This window comes from Cyanistes caeruleus, chromosome 6, assembly GCF_971803275.1.
Source record: "Cyanistes caeruleus chromosome 6, bCyaCae1.hap1.1, whole genome shotgun sequence".
NCBI classification, from domain to species: domain Eukaryota; kingdom Metazoa; phylum Chordata; class Aves; order Passeriformes; family Paridae; genus Cyanistes; species Cyanistes caeruleus.
The window spans coordinates 14,527,112-14,551,373 of record NC_141706.1 but is presented as its reverse complement, the minus strand read 5'-3'; positions in this window follow the sequence as shown (position 1 = coordinate 14,551,373).

The following is a 24,262-nucleotide window of genomic DNA, read 5'->3' as shown; positions in this document are numbered from 1 at the left end:
ATGTTTGTGGAACTTTGAGGGACTTTTCTGGAATTTGGTGAGATTCTGTAGAGAACTGACGAATTATCAGGGGTATTTTCATGTATTCTGTGGGAATTTGTGGAGATTCGGTGGGATTTTTCTGGAATTTTGGTTGTGTTTTGAGAAGATTTAGGGAATTTTGTGGGATTTTTCTGGGATTTTGTTGGGTATTGAGGACATTTTGTGGGATGTTTCTGGAATTTGGTGGGGCTTTTCAAGAATTTTGTGGTATTTTCAAAAGATTTTGGGAATTTTGTGGTGTTTTTTCTTGAATTTTGTGGGAAACTGTGCTGATTTTATGGGGCGTTTCTGGAATTTGGTCGAGTTTTCAGAAGCGTTAGGGATTTTTGTGAGATTTTTGTGGGATGTTTGTGGAACTTTGAGGGACTTTTCTGGAATTTGGTGAGATTCTGTAGAGAACTGACGAATTATCAGGGATTTTTCATGTATTCTGTGGGAATTTGTGGAGATTTGGTGGGATTTTTCTGGAATTTGGTAGAGTTTTGAGAAGATTTAGGGAATTTTGTGTTGTTTTTTCTTGAATTTTGTGGGAAACTGTGCTGATTTTATGGGGCGTTTCTGGAATTTGGTCAAGTTTTCAGAAGATTTAGGGAATTGTGTGAGATTTTTCCTGGAATTTTGTTGGATATTAGGGAGATTTTGTGGGATGCTTGTGGAACTTTGGGGGACTTTTCTGGTATTTGGTGTGATTCTGTAGAGAACTGACGAATTATCAGGGATTTTTCATGTATTCTGTGGGAATTTGTGGAGATTTGGTGGGATATTTTTCTAGAATTTGGTCGTGTTTTGAGAAGATTTAGGGAATTTTGTGGGATTTTTCCTGGAATTTTGTTGGATACTGGGGAGATTTTGTGGGATGTTTGTGGAACTTTGAGGGACTTTTCTGGAATTTGGTGAGATTCTATAGAGAACTGACGAATTATCAGGGATTTTTCATGTATTCTGTGGGAATTTGTGGAGATTCTGTGGGATTTTTGTGGATTTTGGCCGTGTTTTGAGAAGATTTAGGGAATTTTGTGGGATTTTTCTGGGATTTTGTTGGATATTGAGGACATTTTGTGGGATGTTTCGGGAATTTGGTGGGGCTTTTCAAGAATTTTGTGGTATTTTGAAAAGGTTTAGGGAATTTTGTGGTGTTTTTTCTTGAATTTTGTGGGAAACTGCTGATTTTATGGGGCGTTTCTGGAATTTGGTCGAGTTTTCAGAAGATTTAGGGATTTTTGTGAGATTTTTGTGGGATGTTCTGGGAATTGGTAGAGATTTTGTGGGACATTCCTGTGAATTGGTAGGGTTTTGAAATGATTTAGGGAGTTTTGTGGGACTTCTCTGGAATTTGGTGGGGTTTTTCTGGAATTGTGTGGGATTCTGAGGAGACTTGAAGAATTTTGAGGAATTTGATTTAGATTTTTGTGGGAATTTGTGGAGATTCTGTGGGATTTTTCTGGAATTTGGTGGGCCTTTTCACGAACTTTGTGTGGTTTTGAGGAGACTTGAAGAATTTTGAGGAATTTTTCTTAGATTTTGTGGAAACTTGTGGAGGTTTTGTGGGATTTTTGTGTGATTTTGTGGGATATTGAGGCGATTTAGGGATCTTGAGGGATTTTTCATGTATTCTGTGGGAATTTGTGGAGATTTGGTGGGATTTTTGTGAATTTTGGTCGTGTTTTGAGAAGATTTAGGAAATTTTGTGGGATTTTTCCTGGAATTTTGTTGGATATTTGGGATATTTTGTGGGATGTTTGTGGAACTTTGAGGGACTTTTTAGGAATTTGGTGAGATTCTGTAGAGAACTGACGAATTATCAGGGATTTTTCATGTATTCTGTGGGAATTTGTGGAGATTCTGTGGGATGTTTCTGGAATTTGGTAGAGTTTTGAGAAGATTTAGGGAATTTTGTGGAACTTTTCTGGGATTTTGTTGGATATTGAGGACATTTTGTGGGATGTTTCGGGAATTTGGTGGGGCTTTTCAAGAATTTTGTGGTATTTTGAAAAGATTTAGAGAATTTTGTGGTGTTTTTTCTTGAATTTTGTGGGAAACTGTGCTGATTTTATGGGGCGTTTCTGGAATTTGGTCGAGTTTTCAGAAGATTTAGGGATTTTTGTGAGATTTTTTGGGATGTTCTGGGAATTGGTGGAGATTTTGTGGGACATTCCTGTGAATTGGTAGGGTTTTGAAATGATTTAGGGAGTTTTGTGGGACTTCTCTGGAATTTTGTGTGTTTTTTCAAGAATTGTGTGGGATTCTGAGGAGACTTGAAGAATTTTGAGGAATTTTTCTTAGATTTTGTGGAAACTTGTGGAGGTTTTGTGTGATTTTTGTGTGATTTTGTGGGATATTGAGGCGATTTAGGGATCTTGAGGGATTTCTCATGTATTTTGTGGGAATTTGTGGAGATTTGGTGGGATATTTTTCTAGAATTTGGTCGTGTTTTGAGAAGATTTAGGGAATTTTGTGGGATTTTTCCTGGAATTTTGTTGGATATTAGGGATATTTTGTGGGATGTTTGTGGAACTTTGAGGGACTTTTCTGGAATTTGGTGAGATTCTGTAGAGAACTGACGAATTATCAGGGGTATTTTCATGTATTCTGTGGGAATTTGTGGAGATTCGGTGGGATTTTTCTGGAATTTTGGTTGTGTTTTGAGAAGATTTAGGGAATTTTGTGGGATTTTTCTGGGATTTTTTTGGATATTGGGGACATTTTGTGGGATGTTTCTGGAATTTGGTGGGGCTTTTCAAGAATTTTGTGGTATTTTGAAAAGGTTTAGGGAATTTTGTGGTGTTTTTTCTTGAATTTTGTGGGAAACTGTGCTGATTTTATGGGGCGTTTCTGGAATTTGGTCGAGTTTTCAGAAGCGTTAGGGATTTTTGTGAGATTTTTGTGGGATGTTTGTGGAACTTTGAGGGACTTTTCTGGAATTTGGTGAGATTCTGTAGAGAACTGACGAATTATCAGGGATTTTTCATGTATTCTGTGGGAATTTGTGGAGATTTGGTGGGATTTTTCTGGAATTTGGTAGAGTTTTGAGAAGATTTAGGGAATTTTGTGTTGTTTTTTCTTGAATTTTGTGGGAAACTGTGCTGATTTTATGGGGCGTTTCTGGAATTTGGTCAAGTTTTCAGAAGATTTAGGGAATTGTGTGAGATTTTTCCTGGAATTTTGTTGGATATTAGGGAGATTTTGTGGGATGCTTGTGGAACTTTGGGGGACTTTTCTGGTATTTGGTGAGATTCTGTAGAGAACTGACGAATTATCAGGGATTTTTCATGTATTCTGTGGGAATTTGTGGAGATTTGGTGGGATATTTTTCCTGGAATTTGGTCGTGTTTTGAGAAGATTTAGGAAATTTTGTGGGATTTTTCCTGGAATTTTGTTGGATATTTGGGATATTTTGAGGGATGTTTGTGGAACTTTGAGGGACTTTTTAGGAATTTGGTGAGTTTCTGTAGAGAACTGACGAATTATCAGGGATTTTTCATGTATTCTGTGGGAATTTGTGGAGATTCGGTGGGATTTTTCTGGAATTTGGTAGAGTTTTGAGAAGATTTAGGGAATTTTGTGGGACTTTTCTGGGATTTTGTTGGATATTGAGGACATTTTGTGGGATGTTTCGGGAATTTGGTGGGGCTTTTCAGGAATTTTGTGGTATTTTGAAAAGATTTAGGGAATTTTGTGGTGTTTTTTCTTGAATTTTGTGGGAAACTGTGCTGATTTTATGGGGCGTTTCTGGAATTTGGTCGAGTTTTCAGAAGATTTAGGGATTTTTGTGGGATTTCTGTGGGATGTTCTGGGAATTGGTGGAGATTTTGTGGGACATTCCTGTGAATTGGTAGGGTTTTGAAATGATTGAGGGAGTTTTGTGGGACTTCTCTGGAATTTTGTGTGTTTTTTCTGGAATTGTGTGGGATTCTGAGGAGACTTGAAGAATTTTGAGGAATTTTTCATAGATTTTGTGGAAACTTGTGGAGAATCTGTGGGATTTTACTGGAATTTGGTAAGCCTTTTCAAGGACTTTGTGTGGTTTTGAGGAGACTTGAAGAATTTTGAGGAATTTTTCTTAGATTTTGTGGAAACTTGTGGAGGTTTTGTGTGATTTTTGTGGGATTTTGTGGGATATTGAGGCGATTTCGGGATCTTGAGGGATTTTTCATGTATTTTGTGGGATTTTGTGGAGATTTGGTGGGACATTTTTCTAGAATTTAGTCGTGTTTTGAGAAGATTTAGGGAATTTTGTGTGATTTTTCTGGGATTTTGTTGGATATTGAGGAGATTTTGTGGGATGTTTGTGGAACTTTGAGGGACTTTTCTGGAATTTGGTGAGATTCTGGAGAGAACTGACGAATTATCAGGGGTATTTTCATGTATTCTGTGGGAATTTGTGGAGATTCGTTGGGATTTTTGTGGATTTTGGCCATGTTTTGAGAAGATTTAGGGAATTTTGTGGGATTTTTCCTGGAATTTTATTGGATTCCGGGGAGATTTTGTGGGATGTTTTTGGAACTTTGAGGGACTTTTTAGGAATTTGGTGAGATTCTGCAGAGAACTGACGAATTATCAGGGATTTTTCATGTATTCTGTGGGAATTTGTGGAGATTCGGTGGGATTTTTCTGGAATTTTGGTTGTGTTTTGAGAAAATTTAGGGAATTTTGTGGGATTTTTCTGGGATTTTGTTGGGTATTGAGGACATTTTGTGGGATGTTTCTGGAATTTGGTGGGGCTTTTCAAGAATTTTGTGGTATTTTGAAAAGATTTTGGGAATTTTGTGGTGTTTTTTCTTGAATTTTGTGGGAAACTGTGCTGATTTTATGGGGCGTTTCTGGAATTTGGTCGAGTTTTCAGAAGATTTAGGGATTTTTGTGAGATTTTTGTGGGATGTTTGTGGAACTTTGAGGGACTTTTCTGGAATTTGGTGAGATTCTGTAGAGAACTGACGAATTATCAGGGATTTTTCATGTATTCTGTGGGAATTTGTGGAGATTTGGTGGGATTTCTCTGGAATTTGGTAGAGTTTTGAGAAGATTTAGGGAATTTTGTGTTGTTTTTTCTTGAATTTTGTGGGAAACTGTGCTGATTTTATGGGGCGCTTCTGGAATTTGGTCAAGTTTTCAGAAGATTTAGGGAATTGTGTGAGATTTTTCCTGGAATTTTGTTGGATATTAGGGAGATTTTGTGGGATGCTTGTGGAACTTTGGGGGACTTTTCTGGTATTTGGTGAGATTCTGTAGAGAACTGACGAATTATCAGGGGTATTTTCATGTATTCTGTGGGAATTTGTGGAGATTTGGTGGGATATTTTTCTAGAATTTGGTCGTGTTTTGAGAAGATTTAGGGAATTTTGTGGGATTTTTCCTGGAATTTTGTTGGATACTGGGGAGATTTTGTGGGATGTTTGTGGAACTTTGTGGGACTTCTCTGGAATTTGGTGGGGTTTTTCTGGAATTGTGTGGGATTCTGAGAAGACTTGAAGAATTTTGAGGAATTTGATTTAGATTTTTGTGGGAATTTGTGGAGATTCTGTGGGTTTTTTCTGGAATTTGGGCCTTTTCACGAACTTTGTGTGGTTTTGAGGAGACTTGAAGAATTTTGAGGAATTTTTCTTAGATTTTGTGGAAACTTGTGGAGGTTTTGTGTGATTTTTGTGTGATTTTGTGGGATATTGAGGCGATTTAGGGATCTTGAGGCATTTCTCATGTATTTTGTGGGAATTTGTGGAGATTTGGTGGGATATTTTTCTAGAATTTGGTCGTGTTTTGAGAAGATTTAGGGAATTTTGTGGGATTTTTCCTGGAATTTTGTTGGATACTGAGGAGATTTTGTGGGTGTTTTGTGGAACTTTGAGGGACTTTTCTGGAATTTGGTGAGATTCTGTAGAGAACTGACGAATTATCAGGGATTTTTCATGTATTCTGTGGGAATTTGTAGAGATTCGATGGGATTTTTGAGGATTTTGGCTGTGTTTTGAGAAGATTTAGAGAATTTTGTGGGATTTTTCTTGAATTTTGTTGGATATTGAGGAGATTTTGTGGGATGTTTGTGGAACTTTGAGGGACTTTTCTGGAATTTGGTGAGATTCTGTAGAGAACTGACGAATTATCAGGGATTTTTCATGTATTCTGTGGGAATTTGTGGAGATTTGGTGGGATTTTTGTGGATTTTGGCGGTGTTTTGAGAAGATTTAGGGAATTTTGTGGGACTTTTCTGGGATTTTGTTGGGTATTGAGGACATTTTGTGGGATGTTTCTGGAATTTGGTGGGGCTTTTCAAGAATTTTGTGGTATTTTGAAAAGATTTAGGGAATTTTGTGGTGTTTTTTCTTGAATTTTGTGGGAAACTGTGCTGATTTTATGGGGCGTTTCTGGAATTTGGTCGAGTTCTCAGAAGTGTTAGGGATTTTTGTGAGATTTTTGTGGGATGTTCTGGGAATTGGTGGAGATTTTGTGGGACATTCCTGTGAATTGGTAGGGTTTTGAAATGATTTAGGGAGTTTTGTGGGACTTCTCTGGAATTTTGTGTGTTTTTTCTGGAATTGTGTGGGATTCTGAGGAGACTTGAAGAATTTTGAGGAATTTTTCTTAGATTTTGTGGAAACTTGTGGAGGTTTTGTGTGATTTTTGTGTGATTTTGTGGGATATTGAGGCGATTTCGGGATCTTGATGGATTTCTCATATATTTTGTGGGAATTTGTGGAGATTTGGTGGGATATTTTTCTAGAATTTGGTCGTGTTTTGAGAAGATTTAGGGAATTTTGTGGTGTTTTTTCTTGAATTTTGTGGGAAACTGTGCTGATTTTATGGGGCGTTTCTGGAATTTGGTCAAGTTTTCAGAAGATTTAGGGATTTTTGTGGGATTTCTGTGGGATGTTCTGGGAATTGGTGGAGATTTTGTGGGACATTCCTGTGAATTGGTAGGGTTTTGAAATGATTTAGGGAGTTTTGTGGGACTTCTCTGGAATTTTGTGGGGTTTTTCTGGAATTGTGTGGGATTCTGAGGAGACTTGAAGAATTTTGAGGAATTTTTCTTAGATTTTGTGGAAACTTGTGGAGGTTTTGGGTGATTTTTGTGTGATTTTGTGGGATATTGAGGCGATTTCGGGATCTTGATGGATTTCTCATATATTTTGTGGGAATTTGTGGAGATTTGGTGGGATATTTTTCTAGAATTTGGTCGTGTTTTGAGAAGATTTAGGGAATTTTGTGTGATTTTTCCTGGAATTTTGTTGGATACTGGGGAGATTTTGTGGGTGTTTTGTGGAACTTTGAGGGACTTTTTAGGAATTTGGTGAGATTCTGTAGAGAACTGACGAATTATCAGGGATTTGTCATGTATTCTGTGGGAATTTGTGGAGATTTGGTGGGATTTTTGTGGATTTTGGGGTATTTTGAGAAGATTTAGGGAATTTTGTGGGACTTTTCTGGGATTTTGTTGGGTATTGAGGACATTTTGTGGGATGTTTCTGGAATTTGGTGGGGCTTTTCAAGAATTTTGTGGTATTTTGAAAAGGTTTAGGGAATTTTGTGGTGTTTTTTCTTGAATTTTGTGGGAAACTGTGCTGATTTTATGGGGCGTTTCTGGAATTTGGTCGAGTTTTCAGAAGATTTAGGGATTTTTGTGAGATTTTTGTGGGATGTTCTGGGAATTGGTGGAGATTTTGTGGGACATTCCTGTGAATTGGTAGGGTTTTGAAATGATTGAGGGAGTTTTGTGGGACTTCTCTGGAATTTTGTGTGTTTTTTATGGAATTGTGTGGGATTCTGAGGAGACTTGAAGAATTTTGAGGAATTTGTTTTAGATTTTGTGGGAATTTGTGGAGAATCTGTGGGATTTTACTGGAATTTGGTGGGCCTTTTCAAGGACTTTGTGTGGTTTTGAGGAGACTTGAAGACTTTTGAGGAATTTTTCTTAGATTTTGTGGAAACTTGTGGAGGTTTTGTGGGATTTTTGTGGGATTTTTTTGGATATAGAGGCGATTTCGGGATCTTGAGGGATTTTTCATGTATTTTGTGGGAATTTGTGGAGATTTGGTGGGATATTTTTCTAGAATTTGGTCGTGTTTTGAGAAGATTTAGGGAATTTTGTGTGATTTTTCTTGAATTTTGTGGGATATTGAGGAGATTTTGTGGGATGTTTGTGGAACTTTGAGGGACTTTTCTGGAATTTGGTGAGATTCTGTAGAGAACTGACAAATTATCAGGGATTTTTCATGTATTCTGTGGGAATTTGTGGAGATTTGGTGGGATTTTTGTGAATTTTGGCCGTGTTTTGAGAAGATTTAGGGAATTTTGTGGGACTTTTCTGGGATTTTGTTGGGTATTGAGGAAATTTTGTGGGATGTTTCTGGAATTTGGTGGGGCTTTTCAAGAATTTTGTGGTATTTTGAAAAGATTTAGGGAATTTTGTGGTGTTTTTTCTTGAATTTTGTGGGAAACTGTGCTGATTTTATGAGGCGTTTCTGGAATTTGGTCGAGTTTTCAGAAGATTTAGGGATTTTTCTGGGATTTCTGTGGGATGTTCTGGGAATTGGTGGAGATTTGGTGGGACATTCCTGTGAATTGGTAGGGTTTTGAAATGATTTAGGGAGTTTTGTGGGACTTCTCTGGAATTTTGTGTGTTTTTTCTGGAATTGTGTGGGATTCTGAGGAGACTTGAAGAATTTTGAGGAATTTTTCTTAGATTTTGTGGAAACTTGTGGAGGTTTTGGGTGATTTTTGTGTGATTTTGTGGGATATTGAGGCGATTTCGGGATCTTGAGGGATTTCTCATGTATTTTGTGGGAATTTGTGGAGATTTGGTGGGATATTTTTCTAGAATTTGGTCGTGTTTTGAGAAGATTTAGGGAATTTTGTGGGATTTTTCCTGGAATTTTGTTGGATACTGGGGAGATTTTGTGGGTGTTTTGTGGACCTTTGAGGGACTTTTCTGGAATTTGGTGAGATTCTGTAGAGAACTGACAAATTATCAGGGATTTTTCATGTATTCTGTGGGAATTTGTGGAGATTCGGTGGGATTTTTGAGGATTTTGGCCGTGTTTTGAGAAGATTTAGAGAATTTTGTGTGATTTTTCTGGGATTTTGTTGGATACTGGGGAGATTTTGTGGGATGTTTGTGGAACTTTGAGGGACTTTTTAGGAATTTGGTGAGATTCTGTAGAGAACTGACGAATTATCAGGGATTTGTCATGTATTCTGTGGGAATTTGTGGAGATTCTGTGGGATTTTTCTGGAATTTGGTAGAGTTTTGAGAAGATTTAGGGAATTTTGTGGGATTTTTCTGGGATTTTGTTGGATATTGAGGACATTTTGTGGGATGTTTCTGGAATTTGGTGGGGCTTTTCAAGAATTTTGTGGTATTTTGAAAAGATTTAGGGAATTTTGTGGTGTTTTTTCTTGAATTTTGTGGGAAACTGTGCTGATTTTATGGGGCGTTTCTGGAATTTGGTCGAGTTTTCAGAAGATTTAGGGATTTTTGTGAGATTTTTGTGGGATGTTCTGGGAATTGGTGGAGATTTGGTGGGACATTCCTGTGAATTGGTAGGGTTTTGAAATGATTTAGGGAGTTTTGTGGGACTTCTCTGGAATTTTGTGTGTTTTTTATGGAATTGTGTGGGATTCTGAGGAGACTTGAAGAATTTTGAGGAATTTGTTTTAGATTTTGTGGGAATTTGTGGAGACTCTGTGGGATTTTACTGGAATTTGGTGGGCCTTTTCAAGGACTTTGTGTGGTTTTGAGGAGACTTGAAGACTTTTGAGGAATTTTTCTTAGATTTTGTGGAAACTTGTGGAGGTTTTGGGTGATTTTTGTGGGATTTTGTGGGATATTGAGGCGATTTCGGGATCTTGAGGGATTTTTCATGTATTTTGTGGGATTTTGTGGAGATTTGGTGGGACATTTTTCTAGAATTTAGTCGTGTTTTGAGAAGATGTAGGGAATTTTGTGGGATTTTTCCTGGAATTTTGTTGGATATTGAGGAGATTTTGTGTGATGTTTGTGGAACTTTGAGGGACTTTTCTGGAATTTGGTGAGATTCTGTAGAGAACTGACGAATTATCAGGGATTTGTCATGTATTCTGTGGGAATTTGTGGAGATTCTGTGGGATTTTTCTGGAATTTGGTAGAGTTTTGAGAAGATTAGGGAATTTTGTGGGATTTTTCCTGGAATTTTGTTGGATATTGAGGAGATTTTGTGGGATGTTTGTGGAACTTCGAGGGACTTTTCTGGAATTTGGTGAGATTCTGTAGAGAACTGACGAATTATCAGGGATTTTTCATGTATTCTGTGGGAATTTGTGGAGATTCTGTGGGATTTTTGTGGATTTTGGCCGTGTTTTGAGAAGATTTAGGGAATTTTGTGGGATTTTTCCTGGAATTTTATTGGATTCCGGGGAGATTTTGTGGGATGTTTGTGGAACTTTGAGGGACTTTTTAGGAATTTGGTGAGATTCTGTAGAGAACTGACGAATTATCAGGGATTTTTCATGTATTCTGTGGGAATTTGTGGAGATTCTGTGGGATTTTTCTGGAATTTGGTAGAGTTTTGAGAAGATTTAGGGAATTTTGTGGGACTTTTCTGGGATTTTGTTGGATATTGAGGACATTTTGTGGGATGTTTCGGGAATTTGGTGTGGCTTTTCAAGAATTTTGTGGTATTTTGAAAAGATTTAGGGAATTTTGTGGTGTTTTTTCTTGAATTTTGTGGGAAACTGTGCTGATTTTATGGGGCGTTTCTGGAATTTGGTCGAGTTTTCAGAAGATTTAGGGATTTTTGTGAGATTTTTTGGGATGTTCTGGGAATTGGTGGAGATTTTGTGGGACATTCCTGTGAATTGATAGGGTTTTGAAATGATTTAGGGAGTTTTGTGGGACTTCTCTGGAATTTTGTGTGTTTTTTATGGAATTGTGTGGGATTCTGAGTAGACTTAAGAATTTTGAGGAATTTGTTTTAGATTTTGTGGGAATTTGTGGAGAATCTGTGGGATTTTACTGGAATTTGGTGGGCCTTTTCAAGGACTTTGTGTGGTTTTGAGGAGACTTGAGGACTTTTGAGGAATTTTTCTTAGATTTTGTGGAAACTTGTGGAGGTTTTGTGGGATTTTTGTGGAATTTTGCGAGATATTGAGGCGATTTCGGGATCTTGAGGGATTTTTCATGTATTTTGTGGGAATTTGTGGAGATTTGGTGGGATATTTTTCTAGAATTTGGTTGTGTTTTGAGAAGATTTAGGGAATTTTGTGTGATTTTTCTTGAATTTTGTGGGATATTGAGGAGATTTTGTGGGATGCTTGTGGAACTTTGAGGGACTTTTCTGGAATTTGGTGAGATTCTGTAGAGAACTGACGAATTATCAGGGATTTTTCATGTATTCTGTGGGAATTTGTGGAGATTTGGTGGGATTTTTGTGGATTTTGGCCGTGTTTTGAGAAGATTTAGGGAATTTTGTGTGACTTTTCTGGGATTTTGTTGGGTATTGAGGACATTTTGTGGGATGTTTCGGGAATTTGGTGGGGCTTTTCAAGAATTTTGTGGTATTTTGAAAAGATTTAGGGAATTTTGTGGTGTTTTTTCTTGAATTTTGTGGGAAACTGTGCTGATTTTATGGGGCGTTTCTGGAATTTGGTCGAGTTTTCAGAAGTGTTAGGGATTTTTGTGAGATTTTTGTGGGATGTTTGTGGAACTTTGAGGGACTTTTCTGGAATTTGGTGAGATTCTGTAAAGAACTGACGAATTATGAGGGATTTTTCATGTATTCTGTGGGAATTTGTGGAGATTTGGTGGGATTTTCCTGGAATTTGGTAGAGTTTTGAGAAGATTTAGGGAATTTTATGTTGTTTTTTCTTGAATTTTGTGGGAAACTGTGCTGATTTTATGGGGCGTTTCTGGAATTTGGTCAACTTTTCAGAAGATTTAGGGAATTGTGTGAGATTTTTGTGGAATTTTGTTGGATATTAGGGAGATTTTGTGGGAGGCTTGTGGAACTTTGGGGGACTTTTTAGGAATTTGGTGAGATTCGGTAGAGAACTGACGAATTATCAGGGATTTTTCATGTATTCTGTGGGAATTTGTGGAGATTCTGTGGGATTTTTGTGGATTTTGGCCGTGTTTTGAGAAGATTTAGGGAATTTTGTGTGATTTTTCTGGGATTTTGTTGGATATTGAGGACATTTTGTGGGATGTTTCTGGAATTTGGTGGGGCTCTTCAAGAATTTTGTGGTATTTTGAAAAGGTTTAGGGAATTTTGTGGTGTTTTTTCTTGAATTTTGTGGGAAACTGTGCTGATTTTATGGGGCGTTTCTGGAATTTGGTCGAGTTTTCAGAAGATTTAGGGATTTTTGTGAGATTTTTGTGGGATGTTCTGGGAATTGGTGGAGATTTGGTGGGACATTCCTGTGAATTGGTAGGGTTTTGAAATGATTTAGGGAGTTTTGTGGGACTTCTCTGGAATTTTGTGTGTTTTTTCTGGAATTGTGTGGGATTCTGAGGAGACTTGAAGAATTTTGAGGAATTTCATTTAGATTTTTGTGGGAATTTGTGGAGATTCTGTGGGATTTTTCTGGAATTTGGTGGGCCTTTTCACGAACTTTGTGTGGTTTTGAGGAGACTTGAAGAATTTTGAGGAATTTTTCTTAGATTTTGTGGAAACTTATGGAGGTTTTGTGGGATTTTTGTGTGATTTTGTGGGATATTGAGGCGATTTAGGGATCTTGAGGGATTTTTCATGTATTTTGTGGGAATTTGTGGAGATTTGGTGGGATATTTTTCTAGAATTTGGTCGTGTTTTGAGAAGATTTAGGAAATTTTGTGGGATTTTTCCTGGAATTTTGTTGGATATTAGGGAGAATTTGTGGGATGTTTGTGGAACTTTGAGGGACTTTTCTGGAATTTGGTGAGATTCTGTAGAGAACTGACGAATTATCAGGGATTTTTCATGTATTCTGTGGGAATTTGTGGAGATTCTGTGGGATTTTTCTGGAATTTGGTAGAGTTTTGAGAAGATTTAGGGAATTTTGTGGGACTTTTCTGGGATTTTGTTGGATATTGAGGACATTTTGTGGGATGTTTCGGGAATTTGGTGGGGCTTTTCAGGAATTTTGTGGTATTTTGAAAAGATTTAGGGAATTTTGTGGTGTTTTTTCTTGAATTTTGTGGGAAACTGTGCTGATTTTATGGGGCGTTTCTGTAATTTGGTCGAGTTTTCAGAAGATTTAGGGATTTTTGTGGGATTTCTGTGGGATGTTCTGGGAATTGGTGGAGATTTTGTGGGACATTCCTGTGAATTGGTAGGGTTTTGAAATGATTGAGGGAGTTTTGTGGGACTTCTCTGGAATTTGGTGGGGTTTTTCTGGAATTGTGTGGGATTCTGAGGAGACTTGAAGAATTTTGAGGAATTTTTCTTAGATTTTGTGGAAACTTGTGGAGGTTTTGGGTGATTTTTGTGTGATTTTGTGGGATATTGAGGAGATTTAGGGATCTTGAGGGATTTCTCATGTATTTTGTGGGAATTTGTGGAGATTTGGTGGGATAATTTTCTAGAATTTGGTCATGTTTTGAGAAGATTTAGGGAATTTTGTGGTGTTTTTTCTTGAATTTTGTGGGAAACTGTGCTGATTTTATGGGGCGTTTCTGGAATTTGGTCGAGTTTTCAGAAGATTTAGGGATTTTTGTGGGATTTCTGTGGGATGTTCTGGGAATTGGTGGAGATTTTGTGGGGCATTCCTGTGAATTGGTAGGGTTTTGAAATGATTTAGGGAGTTTTGTGGGACTTCTCTGGAATTTTGTGTGTTTTTTCTGGAATTGTGTGGGATTCTGAGGAGACTTGAAGAATTTTGAGGAATTTTTCTTAGATTTTGTGGAAACTTGTGGAGGTTTTGTGTGATTTTTGTGTGATTTTGTGGGATATTGAGGCGATTTAGGGATCTTGAGGGATTTCTCATGTATTTTGTAAGAATTTGTGGAGATTTGGTGGGATATTTTTCTAGAATTTGGTCGTGTTTTGAGAAGATTTAGGGAATTTTGTGGGATTTTTCCTGGAATTTTGTTGGATATTAGGGAGAATTTGTGGGATGTTTGTGGAACTTTGAGGGACTTTTCTGGAATTTGGTGAGATTCTGTAGAGAACTGACGAATTATCAGGGATTTTTCATATATTTTGTGGGAATTTGTGGAGATTCTGTGGGATTTTTCTGGAATTTGGCCGTGTTTTGAGAAGATTTAGAGAATTTTGTGGGATTTTTCTTGAATTTCGTTGGATATTGAGGAGATTTTGTGGGATGTTTGTGGAACTTTGAGGGACTTTTCTGGAATTTGGTGAGATTCTGTAGAGAACTGACGAATTATCAGGGATTTTTCATGTATTCTGTGGGAATTTGTGGAGATTCGGTGGGATTTTTCTGGAATTTTGGTTGTGTTTTGAGAAAATTTAGGGAATTTTGTTTGATTTTTCTGGGATTTTTTTGGGTATTGGGGACATTTTGTGGGATGTTTCTGGAATTTGGTGGGGCTTTTCAAGAATTTTGTGGTATTTTGAAAAGATTTAGGGAATTTTGTGGTGTTTTTTCTTGAATTTTGTGGGAAACTGTGCTGATTTTATGGGGCGTTTCTGGAATTTGGTCGAGTTTTCAGAAGATTTAGGGATTTTTGTGAGATTTTTGTGGGATGTTCTGGGAATTGGTGGAGATTTGGTGGGACATTCCTGTGAATTGGTAGGGTTTTGAAATGATTTAGGGAGTTTTGTGGGACTTCTCTGGAATTTTGTGTGTTTTTTCTGGAATTGTGTGGGATTCTGAGGAGACTTGAAGAATTTTGAGGAATTTCATTTAGATTTTTGTGGGAATTTGTGGAGATTCTGTGGGATTTTTCTGGAATTTGGTGGGCCTTTTCACGAACTTTGTGTGGTTTTGAGGAGACTTGAAGAATTTTGAGGAATTTTTCTTAGATTTTGTGGATACTTATGGAGGTTTTGTGGGATTTTTGTGTGATTTTGTGGGATATTGAGGCGATTTAGGGATCTTGAGGGATTTTTCATGTATTTTGTGGGAATTTGTGGAGATTTGGTGGGATATTTTTCTAGAATTTGGTCGTGTTTTGAGAAGATTTAGGAAATTTTGTGGGATTTTTCCTGGAATTTTGTTGGATATTAGGGAGAATTTGTGGGATGTTTGTGGAACTTTGAGGGACTTTTCTGGAATTTGGTGAGATTCTGTAGAGAACTGACGAATTATCAGGGATTTTTCATGTATTCTGTGGGAATTTGTGGAGATTCTGTGGGATTTTTCTGGAATTTGGTAGAGTTTTGAGAAGATTTAGGGAATTTTGTGGGACTTTTCTGGGATTTTGTTGGATATTGAGGACATTTTGTGGGATGTTTCGGGAATTTGGTGGGGCTTTTCAGGAATTTTGTGGTATTTTGAAAAGATTTAGGGAATTTTGTGGTGTTTTTTCTTGAATTTTGTGGGAAACTGTGCTGATTTTATGGGGCGTTTCAGGAATTTGGTCGAGTTTTCAGAAGATTTAGGGATTTTTGTGGGATTTCTGTGGGATGTTCTGGGAATTGGTGGAGATTTTGTGGGACATTCCTGTGAATTGGTAGGGTTTTGAAATGATTGAGGGAGTTTTGTGGGACTTCTCTGGAATTTGGTGGGGTTTTTCTGGAATTGTGTGGGATTCTGAGGAGACTTGAAGAATTTTGAGGAATTTTTCTTAGATTTTGTGGAAACTTGTGGAGGTTTTGGGTGATTTTTGTGTGATTTTGTGGGATATTGAGGAGATTTAGGGATCTTGAGGGATTTCTCATGTATTTTGTGGGAATTTGTGGAGATTTGGTGGGATAATTTTCTAGAATTTGGTCATGTTTTGAGAAGATTTAGGGAATTTTGTGGTGTTTTTTCTTGAATTTTGTGGGAAACTGTGCTGATTTTATGGGGCGTTTCTGGAATTTGGTCGAGTTTTCAGAAGATTTAGGGATTTTTGTGGGATTTCTGTGGGATGTTCTGGGAATTGGTGGAGATTTTGTGGGGCATTCCTGTGAATTGGTAGGGTTTTGAAATGATTTAGGGAGTTTTGTGGGACTTCTCTGGAATTTTGTGTGTTTTTTCTGGAATTGTGTGGGATTCTGAGGAGACTTGAAGAATTTTGAGGAATTTTTCTTAGATTTTGTGGAAACTTGTGGAGGTTTTGGGTGATTTTTGTGTGATTTTGTGGGATATTGAGGCGATTTAGGGATCTTGAGGGATTTCTCATGTATTTTGTAAGAATTTGTGGAGATTTGGTGGGATATTTTTCTAGAATTTGGTCGTGTTTTGAGAAGATTTAGGGAATTTTGTGGGATTTTTCCTGGAATTTTGTTGGATATTAGGGAGAATTTGTGGGATGTTTGTGGAACTTTGAGGGACTTTTCTGGAATTTGGTGAGATTCTGTAGAGAACTGACGAATTATCAGGGATTTTTCATATATTTTGTGGGAATTTGTGGAGATTCTGTGGGATTTTTCTGGAATTTGGCCGTGTTTTGAGAAGATTTAGAGAATTTTGTGGGATTTTTCTTGAATTTCGTTGGATATTGAGGAGATTTTGTGGGATGTTTGTGGAACTTTGAGGGACTTTTCTGGAATTTGGTGAGATTCTGTAGAGAACTGACGAATTATCAGGGATTTTTCATGTATTCTGTGGGAATTTGTGGAGATTCGGTGGGATTTTTCTGGAATTTTGGTTGTGTTTTGAGAAAATTTAGGGAATTTTGTTTGATTTTTCTGGGATTTTTTTGGGTATTGGGGACATTTTGTGGGATGTTTCTGGAATTTGGTGGGGCTTTTCAAGAATTTTGTGGTATTTTGAAAAGATTTAGGGAATTTTGTGGTGTTTTTTCTTGAATTTTGTGGGAAACTGTGCTGATTTTATGGGGCGTTTCTGGAATTTGGTCGAGTTTTCAGAAGTGTTAGGGATTTTTGTGAGATTTTTGTGGGATGTTTGTGGAAATTTGAGGGACTTTTCTGGAATTTGGTGAGATTGTAGAGAACTGATGAATTATCAGGGATTTTTCATGTATTCTGTGGGAATTTGTGGAGATTTGGTGGGATTTTTTTGGAATTTGGTAGAGTTTTGAGAAGATTTAGGGAATTTTATGTTGTTTTTTCTTGAATTTTGTGGGAAACTGTGCTGATTTTATGGGGCGTTTCTGGAATTTGGTCAAGTTTTCAGAAGATTTAGGGAATTGTGTGAGATTTTTCCTGGAATTTTGTTGGATATTAGGGAGATTTTGTGGGAGGCTTGTGGAACTTTGGGGGACATTTCTGTTATTTGGTGAGATTCTGTAGAGAACTGACGAATTATCAGGGATTTTTCATGTATTCTGTGGGAATTTGTGGAGATTTGGTGGGATTTTTGTGCATTTTGGCCGTGTTTTGAGAAGATTTAGGGAATTTTGTGGGATTTTTCTGGGATTTTGTTGGATATTGAGGACATTTTGTGGGATGTTTCTGGAATTTGGTGGGGCTCTTCAAGAATTTTGTGGTATTTTGAAAAGGTTTAGGGAATTTTGTGGTGTTTTTTCTTGAATTTTGTGGGAAACTGTGCTGATTTTATGGGGTGTTTCTGGAATTTGGTCGAGTTTTCAGAAGATTTAGGGATTTTTGTGAGATTTTTGTGGGATGTTCTGGGAATTGGTGGAGATTTTGTGGGACATTCCTGTGAATTGGTAGGGTTTTGAAATGATTTAGGGAGTTTTGTGGGACTTCTCTGGAATTTTGTGTGTTTTTTCTGGAATTGTGTGGGATTCTGAGGAGACTTGAAGAATTTTGAGGAATTTCATTTAGATTTTTGTGGGAATTTGTGGAGATTCTGTGGGATTTTTCTGGAATTTGGTGGGCCTTTTCACGAACTTTGTGTGGTTTTGAGGAGACTTGAAGAATTTTGAGGAATTTTTCTTAGATTTTGTGGAAACTTATGGAGGTTTTGTGGGATTTTTGTGTGATTTTGTGGGATATTGAGGCGATTTAGGGATCTTGAGGGATTTTTCATGTATTTTGTGGGAATTTGTGGAGATTTGGTGGGATATTTTTCTAGAATTTGGTCGTGTTTTGAGAAGATTTAGGGAATTTTGTGTGATTTTTCTTGAATTTTGTGGGATATTGAGGAGATTTTGTGGGATGCTTGTGGAACTTTGAGGGACTTTTTAGGAATTTGGTGAGATTCTGTAGAGAACTGACGAATTATCAGGGATTTTTCATGTATTCTGTGGGAATTTGTGGAGATTCTGTGGGATTTTTCTGGAATTTGGTAGAGTTTTGAGAAGATTTAGGGAATTTTGTGTGATTTTTCTGGGATTTTGTTGGATATTGAGGACATTTTGTGGGATGTTTCGGGAATTTGGTGGGGCTTTTCAGGAATTTTGTGGTATTTTGAAAAGATTTAGGGAATTTTGTGGTGTTTTTTCTTGAATTTTGTGGGAAACTGTGCTGATTTTATGGGGCGTTTCAGGAATTTGGTCGAGTTTTCAGAAGATTTAGGGATTTTTGTGGGATTTCTGTGGGATGTTCTGGGAATTGGTGGAGATTTTGTGGGACATTCCTGTGAATTGGTAGGGTTTTGAAATGATTGAGGGAGTTTTGTGGGACTTCTCTGGAATTTGGTGGGGTTTTTTTGGAATTGTGTGGGATTCTGAGGAGACTTGAAGAATTTTGAGGAATTTTTCTTAGATTTTGTGGAAACTTGTGGAGGTTTTGGGTGATTTTTGTGTGATTTTGTGGGATATTGAGGAGATTTAGGGATCTTGAGGGATTTCTCATGTATTTTGTGGGAATTTGTGGAGATTTGGTGGGATAATTTTCTAGAATTTGGTCATGTTTTGAGAAGATTTAGGGAATTTTGTGGTGTTTTTTCTTGAATTTTGTGGGAAACTGTGCTGATTTTATGGGGCGTTTCTGGAATTTGGTCGAGTTTTCAGAAGATTTAGGGATTTTTGTGGGATTTCTGTGGGATGTTCTGGGAATTGGTGGAGACTTTGTGGGACATTCCTGTGAATTGGTAGGGTTTTGAAATGATTGAGGGAGTTTTGTGGGACTTCTCTGGAATTTGGTGGGGTTTTTCAAGAATTGTGTGGGATTCTGAGGAGACTTGAAGAATTTTGAGGAATTTTTCTTAGATTTTGTGGAAACTTGTGGAGGTTTTGTGTGATTTTTGTGTGATTTTGTGGGATATTGAGGCGATTTAGGGATCTTGAGGGATTTCTCATGTATTTTGTGGGAATTTGTGGAGATTTGGTGGGATATTTTTCTAGAATTTGGTCGTGTTTTGAGAAGATTTAGGGAATTTTGTGGGATTTTTCCTGGAATTTTGTTAGATATTAGGGATATTTTGTGGGATGTTTGTGGAACTTTGGGGGACTTTTCTGGTATTTGGTGAGATTCTGTAGAGAACTGACGAATTATCAGGGATTTTTCATATATTCTGTGGGAATTTGTGGAGATTCTGTGGGATTTTTCTGGAATTTGGCCGTGTTTTGAGAAGATTTAGAGAATTTTGTGGGATTTTTCTTGAATTTTGTTGGATATTGAGGAGATTTTGTGGGATGTTTGTGGAACTTTGAGGGACTTTTCTGGAATTTGGTGAGATTCTGTAGAGAACTGACGAATTATCAGGGATTTTTCATGTATTCTGTGGGAATTTGTGGAGATTCTGTGGGATTTCTCTGGAATATGGTGGGGTTTTTCTGGAATTGTGTGGGATTCTGAGGAGACTTGAAGAATTTTGAGGAATTTGTTTTAGATTTTTGTGGGAATTTGTGGAGATTCTGTGGGATTTTTCTGGAATTTGGTGGGCCTTTTCAAGGACTTTGTGTGGTTTTGAGGAGACTTGAAGAATTTTGAGGAATTTTTCTTAGATTTTGTGGAAACTTGTGGAGGTTTTGTGTGATTTTTGTGGGATTTTGTGGGATATTGTGGCGATTTAGGGATCTTGAGGGATTTTTCATGTATTTTGTGGGATTTTGTGGAGATTTGGTGGGATATTTTTCTAGAATTTGGTCGTGTTTTGAGAAGATGTAGGGAATTTCGTGGGATTTTTCCTGGAATTTTGTTGGATATTGAGGAGATTTTGTGGGATGCTTGTGGAACTTTGAGGGACTTCTCTGGAATTTGGTGAGATTCTGTAGAGAACTGACGAATTATCAGGGATTTTTCATGTATTCTGTGGGAATTTGTGGAGATTCGGTTGGATTTTTCTGGAATTTTGGTTGTGTTTTGAGAAGATTTAGGGAATTTTGTGGGACTTTTCTGGGATTTTGTTGGGTATTGGGGACATTTTGTGGGATGTTTCTGGAATTTTGTGGGGCTTTTCAAGAATTTTGTGGTATTTTGAAAAGGTTTAGGGAATTTTGTGGTGTTTTTTCTTGAATTTTGTGGGAAACTGTGCTGATTTTATGGGGCGTTTCTGGAATTTGGTCGAGTTTTCAGAAGTGTTAGGGATTTTTGTGAGATTTTTGTGCGATGTTTGTGGAACTTTGAGGGACTTTTCTGGAATTTGGTGAGATTCTGTAGAGAACTGACGAATTATCAGGGATTTTTCATGTATTCTGTGGGAATTTGTGGAGATTTGGTGGGATTTTTCAGGAATTTGGTAGAGTTTTGAGAAGATTTAGGGAATTTTATGTTGTTTTTTCTTGAATTTTGTGGGAAACTGTGCTGATTTTATGGGGCGTTTCTGGAATTTGGTCAAGTTTTCAGAAGATTTAGGGAATTGTGTGAGATTTTTTCTGGAATTTTGTTGGATATTAGGGAGATTTTGTGGGAGGCTTGTGGAACTTTGGGGGACTTTTCTGGAATTTGGTGAGATTCTGTAGAGAACTGACGAATTATCAGGGATTTTTCATATATTCTGTGAGAATTTGTGGAGATTCTGTGGGATTTTTCTGGAATTTGGCCGTGTTTTGAGAAGATTTAGAGAATTTTGTGGGATTTTTCTTGAATTTTGTTGGATATTGAGGAGATTTTGTGGGATGTTTGTGGAACTTTGAGGGACTTTTCTGGAATTTGGTGAGATTCTGTAGAGAACTGACGAATTATCAGGGATTTTTCATGTATTCTGTGGGAATTTGTGGAGATTCTGTGGGATTTTTCTGGAATTTTGGTTGTGTTTTGAGAAAATTTAGGGAATTTTGTGGGATTTTTCTGGGATTTTGTTGGGTATTGGGGACATTTTGTGGGATGTTTCTGGAATTTGGTGGGGCTTTTCAAGAATTTTGTGGTATATTGAAAAGATTTAGGGAATTTTGTGGTGTTTTTTCTTGAATTTTGTGGGAAACTGTGCTGATTTTATGGGGCGTTCCTGGAATTTGGTCGAGTTTTCAGAAGTGTTAGGGATTTTTGTGAGATTTTTGTGGGATGTTTGTGGAAATTTGAGGGACATTTCTGGTATTTGGTGAGATTCTGTAGAGAACTGACGAATTATCAGGGATTTTTCATGTATTCTGTGGGAATTTGTGGAGATTTGGTGGGATTTTTGTGCATTTTCGCCGTGTTTTGAGAAGATTTAGAGATTTTTGTGGGATTTTTCCTGGAATTTTGTTGGATATTAGGGAGAATTTGTGGGATGTTTGTGGAACTTTGAGGGACTTTTCTGGAATTTGGTGAGATTCTGTAGAGAACTGACGAATTATCAGGGATTTTTCATGTATTCTGTGGGAATTTGTGGAGATTCTGTGGGATTTCTCTGGAATTTGGTGGGGTTTTTCTGGAATTGTGTGGGATTCTGAGGAGACTTGAAGAATTTTGAGGAATTTGTTTTAGATTTTTGTGGGAATTTGTGGAGATTCTGTGGGATTTTTCTGGAATTTGGTGGGCCTTTTCAAGGACTTTGTGTGGTTTTGAGGAGACTTGAAGAATTTTGAGGAATTTTTCTTAGATTTTGTGGAAACTTGTGGAGGTTTTGTGTGATTTTTGTGGGATTTTGTGGGATATTGTGGCGATTTAGGGATCTTGAGGGATTTTTCATGTATTTTGTGGGATTTTGTGGAGATTTGGTGGGATATTTTTCTAGAATTTGGTCGTGTTTTGAGAAGATGTAGGGAATTTCGTGGGATTTTTCCTGGAATTTTGTTGGATATTGAGGAGATTTTGTGGGATGCTTGTGGAACTTTGAGGGACTTTTCTGGAATTTGGTGAGATTCTGTAGAGAACTGACGAATTATCAGGGATTTGTCATGTATTCTGTGGGAATTTGTGGAGATTCGGTGGGATTTTTATGGATTTTGGCCATGTTTTGAGAAGATTTAGGGAATTTTGTGGGATTTTTCCTGGAATTTTATTGGATTCCGGGGAGATTTTGTGGGATGTTTGTGGAACTTTGAGGGACTTTTTAGGAATTTGGTGAGATTCTGTAGAGAACTGACGAATTATCAGGGATTTTTCATGTATTCTGTGGGAATTTGTGGAGATTCTGTGGGATTTTTGTGGATTTTGGCCGTGTTTTGAGAAGATTTAGGGAATTTTGTGTGACTTTTCTTGAATTTTGTTGGGTATTGAGGACATTTTGTGGGATGTTTCGGGAATTTGGTGGGGCTTTTCAAGAATTTTGTGGTATTTTGAAAAGATTTAGGGAATTTTGTGGTGTTTTTTCTTGAATTTTGTGGGAAACTGTGCTGATTTTATGGGGCGTTTCTGGAATTTGGTCAAGTTTTCAGAAGATTTAGGGATTTTTGTGGGATTTTTGTGGGATGTTCTGGGAATTGGTGGAGATTTTGTGGGACATTCCTGTGAATTGGTAGGGTTTTGAAATGATTGAGGGAGTTTTGTGGGACTTCTCTGGAATTTGGTGTGTTTTTTCTGGAATTGTGTGGGATTCTGAGGAGACTTGAAGAATTTTGAGGAATTTGTTTTAGATTTTGTGGAAACTTGTGGAGAATCTGTGGGATTTTACTGGAATTTGGTAAGCCTTTTCAAGGACTTTGTGTGGTTTTGAGGAGACTTGAAGGATTTTGAGGAATTTTTCTTAGATTTTGTGGAAACTTGTGGAGGTTTTGTGTGATTTTTGTGGGATTTTGTGGGATATTGAGGCGATTTCGGGATCTTGAGGGATTTTTCATGTATTTTGTGGGATTTTGTGGAGATTTGGTGGGACATTTTTCTAGAATTTAGTCGTGTTTTGAGAAGATTTAGGGAATTTTGTGTGATTTTTCTGGGATTTTGTTGGATATTGAGGAGATTTTGTGGGATGTTTGTGGAACTTTGAGGGACTTTTCTGGAATTTGGTGAGATTCTGGAGAGAACTGACGAATTATCAGGGGTATTTTCATGTATTCTGTGGGAATTTGTGGAGATTCGTTGGGATTTTTGTGGATTTTGGCCATGTTTTGAGAAGATTTAGGGAATTTTGTGGGATTTTTCCTGGAATTTTATTGGATTCCGGGGAGATTTTGTGGGATGTTTTTGGAACTTTGAGGGACTTTTTAGGAATTTGGTGAGATTCTGCAGAGAACTGACGAATTATCAGGGATTTTTCATGTATTCTGTGGGAATTTGTGGAGATTCGGTGGGATTTTTCTGGAATTTTGGTTGTGTTTTGAGAAAATTTAGGGAATTTTGTGGGATTTTTCTGGGATTTTGTTGGGTATTGAGGACATTTTGTGGGATGTTTCTGGAATTTGGTGGGGCTTTTCAAGAATTTTGTGGTATTTTGAAAAGATTTTGGGAATTTTGTGGTGTTTTTTCTTGAATTTTGTGGGAAACTGTGCTGATTTTATGGGGCGTTTCTGGAATTTGGTCGAGTTTTCAGAAGATTTAGGGATTTTTGTGAGATTTTTGTGGGATGTTTGTGGAACTTTGAGGGACTTTTCTGGAATTTGGTGAGATTCTGTAGAGAACTGACGAATTATCAGGGATTTTTCATGTATTCTGTGGGAATTTGTGGAGATTTGGTGGGATTTCTCTGGAATTTGGTAGAGTTTTGAGAAGATTTAGGGAATTTTGTGTTGTTTTTTCTTGAATTTTGTGGGAAACTGTGCTGATTTTATGGGGCGCTTCTGGAATTTGGTCAAGTTTTCAGAAGATTTAGGGAATTGTGTGAGATTTTTCCTGGAATTTTGTTGGATATTAGGGAGATTTTGTGGGATGCTTGTGGAACTTTGGGGGACTTTTCTGGTATTTGGTGAGATTCTGTAGAGAACTGACGAATTATCAGGGGTATTTTCATGTATTCTGTGGGAATTTGTGGAGATTTGGTGGGATATTTTTCTAGA